Source organism: Anser cygnoides, chromosome 1, assembly GCF_040182565.1.
Source record: "Anser cygnoides isolate HZ-2024a breed goose chromosome 1, Taihu_goose_T2T_genome, whole genome shotgun sequence".
Taxonomy (NCBI): Eukaryota; Metazoa; Chordata; class Aves; order Anseriformes; family Anatidae; genus Anser; species Anser cygnoides.
Window position 1 is genome coordinate 84,955,004 of NC_089873.1, and position 6,117 is coordinate 84,961,120.

Below are 6,117 nucleotides of genomic sequence, written 5' to 3' on the forward strand. Positions count from 1 at the left end.
GGGGGAATATTTAACAGCGTTCTGTGGAGATTCATTCAGTTTAATGTCTTTATTAGTAATGTGGATGTGGGAGTAAAAATATGTTAATGAAATATGCAGGTGAGAATAAATTAGAACTTGAGGTGAACACCAGAGAGCATAAAGGAATAACACAAAGGGGACCAAGTGAGATTAAGGAATCAGTCAGAAAATTAAAAAATGAGATTCAAATAGGAAAAATACAAACTAATATGTTTGAGGAAAATAATATAAAATACAGATATTCAAATAGTCTGAGAAGCTGGGATGAAGTATAATGCTGGAAGAAGACCTCAGAGTAATAGTTTATTGAAAATTGAGTAAAAGCTTACAGCACAGCATGGGCCAGATCATTTTAGTTCTGTTCTAGAATTCCTTCAGACAATGAAGAAGCTATAGCAGCTCTGGCACTGCAACCAACAGTTTCATTGGAATCAGCCACATTGGAACTGTTTAAAGAAAAGAAAAAGGTTGTCAGTGCTCAGTTCCCATAACTGTAAAGATAGTGACAAATGAGTGTATGATTTGTCTTGGAAATGACATAACTATAACCATTATGAAAAATAATAATAATAAACCAACACTACATATTAGGTTGATCCAAGGACCCTGACCTGAGAAACGGAAAGGAGAAGATCCACCACAAGCAAGCCATGGTTTAATTGATTTGTGTAGTCAGACTGTTTTGTATCTTTGGTCCTTTGGATGAAGAAGTGATCGTGTGATTTTAGATTATACTGTGATTATACCACAGTGGTTGTATCACTGTTATTGTGTAATGTGGTTTTAAATTATATTGAATACTATAGAGTATTTGATTTAGATCTCATCTGAGCCTGTTCCCTGACGTGCCACAGATTTGGGACTCTACATGTATTTCTTTGAAGACCATAAAGAAGAGCTGCTTCTGGAAATTTATTGAAAGGTGTCAGAATGTGTGACTAAGACAATGTTGTGCAGGACATGCTAGGAAAGCTGCCTTTCTTGCTTGAAAAAATGCATAGAAGTCAAAATATCTCATCTCTTGAAAAGCTAGCAAACATTTGGGTCAGTGAGGTATTTGAACAGTAGTTGCTTTATTTAGCAAGTTCCACTTCTGCTCCCCCTCTTAAATTGGTGTCAATTCCTATCATCCCTCCTGCACCTATATTAATAATTCTGAATCAGAAGCAGATATTTTCTCAGGTATGATCATTAGCACTTGTTAGAGGCCTCGTTGAGATTATTAAATGAATCTTTCACTTACTCACCTTCTGGTTATTTTTCAATTTGTTTGAAGATGGCTGCAATTAAATCTCTTCCTAGGAAGAGGAATTCCCCTAACAAGGTGCAGTTTGCAGCTAGGCACTCCCAGCTTGCTCCCCATGATCCCAGAGTGGCTGCATCATGCCAGCTGTGGAGAGGGGAGCTGCCAAACTCCTGCTGTGCTCTTGTCCCAGGGCTTGCCAGCTTCATTTGCCTCCATGAACTCTTCTGTTTCTTTCCACATTCCTACAGATCTTCTGGATGCTGTCTAAGAGTTGCCCATGTATAAACATCTTTAGTTTGGTTGCTCACTGAAAGCATGACTATGAGATAAAGGGGACAGAAGTGCTTTATGTATGGCCAGCTTTACCAATCCTTTCATCCTCTGCAATCAAAGGGCATTGGGAAAACTGTTCTGAAGCCAACTAGTTCAGGCTTATGGCATGATTCTAGCAAGGTGACAGACAAAATCATGGTAGGCTAGTTGAGAAAGTATTAAATTGATGGAGATGCATCACTGACAACTGAATCACTTCTTTTTTACCACCTTTTGTTTCCATTTGACACAAATAATTTTTCAATTGTAAAATTTCAATTGTAAAATTTCAATTGTAAAATTTCAATTGTAAAAGTAAGACTATATAGTAGTTTTGGACAACACAGGAAATGTTGATAGCAGGGTCTGGCTTTTGACATAGCAGGGTTTTAAGAAAAAAATTTGCATGGCTTTTGACTTATAGTTTGTAACATGAAGGAGTTTAGATGCAGGTGATTTACTTAGTATATTTGGAAGCTTGAAAACAGATTGTTACTTTGCATAATCAAGTTATTGATATCCAGTAATGAGTTACTCTATGTGAATCACAGGCAAACATTTCTAAAATAAACCTGTAAACATGCTGAATTGTTATTGCATGGTTTATTGGCACAAATGGCTTTGATTTCCTCTTAAACTCTCTGTCTTCATCTCACAAATGCAACAAATAAATCATGTAATCAGTAACGTGATCATCCTAGGCAGATGTCTTGATACTACCTCAGTAAGGTCAGCTGGGAGTCAAGGCTGTAAGTAGAAACTTACTGTACACTGGTCCTGTGGCTAATATTAAAGTGATTGAAGCTATAAAACACTGTTTAAATGATAAATGGTTATTCTACCTTGAGCTACCTAGGTTGTATACTACATTTTCTGAGAACTAGTGTTTGTCTTGTTGCTCAGCTCTTGTTTGTCTCTATTAATAAAATTCTCAGAGTGCACACGCACTGTAGGCAGTATGGAAAATTTGCCTAAATCCACCCATTCTATAATTAACACTCAAATTTTTCATTACTTTTCCCAAGATTATCAGCTCTTATTACCATGGTAAATTCTGAATGTTCTAAAGTAGTTCTATGCTTCCATACATTTTCCAAAACAGAAAATTGAAAAAAAAAATAAAAATCAAGAATGGGGTGCTAGTATTCACCAAAACTAACCAAACAAGCCCAAACAACGACAACAAAAACAAACAAACAAAACTCTGCCTTAAATTTCCAAACATAGAAACATAGAACTAGTTTTTCTGTGTTGCATACATTAGATAGAATTGAGGCATATAAAGAAAAAATAAGTATATGCTTAGGCCCAGCACTGAACCATGTGATACTAAAATCATAAGGCTTTTTTTTTTTTTTGGGGGGGGGGGGGGGTGGTTATGAAATATCAAAATGATTGAACTAATTTCTACCAGCCTGATATCTTATTTTATCTTTAATTGTTATTATTATTTTTATTATGTCATTCCTTTCCTACTACTCATCTGCATTGTTCCAAAGATATTGAAAATATCTCTTCTCCCAAATACATTTTTCACAAACTTGACTCAGAAGATATAGATTTTGGGGAAGATAATTCAAACTATTGGTCCAGAATAATTAAAATATCAGAATCACAATAAGTTATGCACAGTAAATTTTGATTAAATGTATATTTCATCCCATCATTTTAGCTCTTCTCTAGAGCCTGAAATAAGACAGCGGATAAGATCTTTTTACATATCTTGTAGAAGAATATTTGGTTTTGCTGGATCATCTAAATATCTTTTAAATAAAAATGACAATATTTTGACTCACAAAATTACCATTGACTTATGTATTAACATTTACGAACACAAATATCTTTTTTTTTTTTTTTTCCACTTAGATACCTATACATTTTCAACACTTTAATCAAAACTAGCCATTTCTTCCTGATCGGTGTAATACACAATTCTTTCTTTGTATGTAGATAATTTTTCAACTTGTATTTTAGAAATGGATATTTTTTCAGTATCATCACTATGGTAACATATTTCAGATTCATCAACGCACAAATAATAGATATTGGGTAAAACACTCATTGATTGATCAAAATTCCCCAAATGGAACATCAGTTGCTTTCCATATTTTTCATTAAAAAAAAAAAAATGCATTGGTATTATTTAGATAGGCCTTACTATTCACATTTTATATTTTTTAAGTGGCCTGCCACCTAGATATTTGTGTTTCTAATGTTGTTCATTTCTTTCGTGATTGGCACTGCTACCATACAAGATGATGATGATGAAACAGTCTAAGGATAAAACATGTTTGGAAGACACTTGTCATATATTATTAAATGAATGGGAAATGATCAGTTAAAGCAGCAGATGATTAGGAAGGAAGGCACATTTTACTTGCAAATAGAGTACAAGTTGGCAACTGTGTTATGTTACTACTTTGTGAACATTTGCAGGATGATTCCATGAACCAAAACACTTCTGCTATAAGGAGTGCTGGGAGATTATTTCTGTGACTATGAAACAGAAGTACTGCTCTAACAAGGGAGATACTATAAATTTGCCAGAAATATTGTTAAATTAGTGGACATAAGCTTCTTAGTTGCTAGGTATCTTGTGATGTAAATAAATTTAAAGGAAATAATAGCAATGTCAGAGCAGTGTGTAATGAAGACTTAGTGGAAATTCACATTAAAAGTTTATGCTCCTTTGTTAAATATTTGATGTCATAAATTGTCTGATGACTTCAAATCAATGCAATAAAGATATGAAAATGTATAGTAACAATAAACCGGAAAATATATTGACATATTTAATAGTCCATGTCAAATAGATTATAGCTTTTTTTTTTTTTTTAAGTCACCAAGTATGTTTGACGTTGATGGAGGCTGCAAAACACAGTCTTCTAATTATTAAAAATTATGAAATTATGTTTATAGCCTTTTAGCTTACAAAGGATTTAAAAAAAAGAAAAGATGCTTTAACTGATGTGATTCTGTCTTCCCAAGTTCTTCAGACTGGACAGAATAGTACATTAGGCTGTGAATTCTCCCTTTACTCTAACGAGATTATAGACCCAGACTTGATGAAAACAGTAACCTGTTGTACTTCTCCCAAACAACCAAAATTACAAGAGAAATTGAATGACAAGAGGATTCACTGTAAGACTGACATTCCCTCTTCTACCCAGTACCAAACCACAAGAATTATGTTATTCAGCAATGCTAGGGGATTTTCTTTCCCTCAGTCCTGTGTTAGCACATCTACCACACATCCTGTTAGTGATCTAACATTTTGCCATCTAAAGTTTAGATGACATAGTTTATTTAAGTCAGGTACTGATTATACCAAAATCTAAAATACAGACTAACTTTGACTACACTAAGGAGAACAATTTTTCATTTATGAACACTGTTAGTCATAACACTTTCCTTTTATGCTGTGATATTTTTCATGGTATCTCTTCATCAAATTAATTTGTCATAACATTTATTTTTTGATGAATATCAAGACACATGATGGGTTGTGCAACATATTTCTTAGAGGATAAGTCACCTTCTGGAAGATAACAAAGAAAGCATTCCATATGAGAGGGACTGCTAAGTATTTTTACTTGAGCTGAGTTATTCTCCCTATCTATAAAATATATGATACCAGTATTGCACAAACACTATGTTATTGTCCCAGGCTACTTCCCATAAACCCTTTCCTTTTTCACTACTCCACTCACTATTCAAATGTCACATAAAAAGCATTAGTGTCATAGGCATTGTTACTGCTATTCCTCTGTCAAAGGCAACAGTTTGGCAAGATAGAAATCGTGCTGCTTTTCAGTCAGCTCCCCTACATCTCTACTAGAACACTGAATTTTCTGTTACATACAAATTTACCAATGTAAATTGTTTGAGATGAAAATGTTACACATGAGAGATAATTGAAAAAATAAATTTCAAGGGGTGGTGTTTTATTTTTATTGTTATTGTTGTTTGAAGAGCAGGGAAAGACCCGATCTATAGTAGTATGTAAAAATTTCTTTGAAACCATCTAGTGTCCTCAATCTTTGGATTAGAGAAGCTAACTCATGTTAGCCAAATGCAGAAGAGATATCATTGTATGCGTTCATGAAGATGGACAGACAGAGGGAAGAAAACCAAAGGGTTTTGCCAGAATGAAATCCTAGAAGGTGGTAGTTTTATTTCATTGTACCAAAATAAGTTCAGTTTAGACTTAAACATAGCAAATACATTCAAAGTCCTAATCAATGAAGATATTTCTTCCTTACACTTTATGTTCAAAATAAGAAGCATAACTAAGGCTGATGTGATCTGATATTATATTCCCAATATGTTTGGTTTTCCTCCTTCAAGAGGATTTTTTTTTCCAATAGCTGCTTGTCATTTGCCATGGCTTAATATTTTTGAATTGTGAAAAAATAAATACATGAAAGAAATGTAAAAAATAAAAATACAGAAGCAGAATTTGATGTTAATAGTAAGACTGATTTTGGAAGATGTTTACTATATGAATTTTCATCATATAGTGATATTTTAGTGTTTTT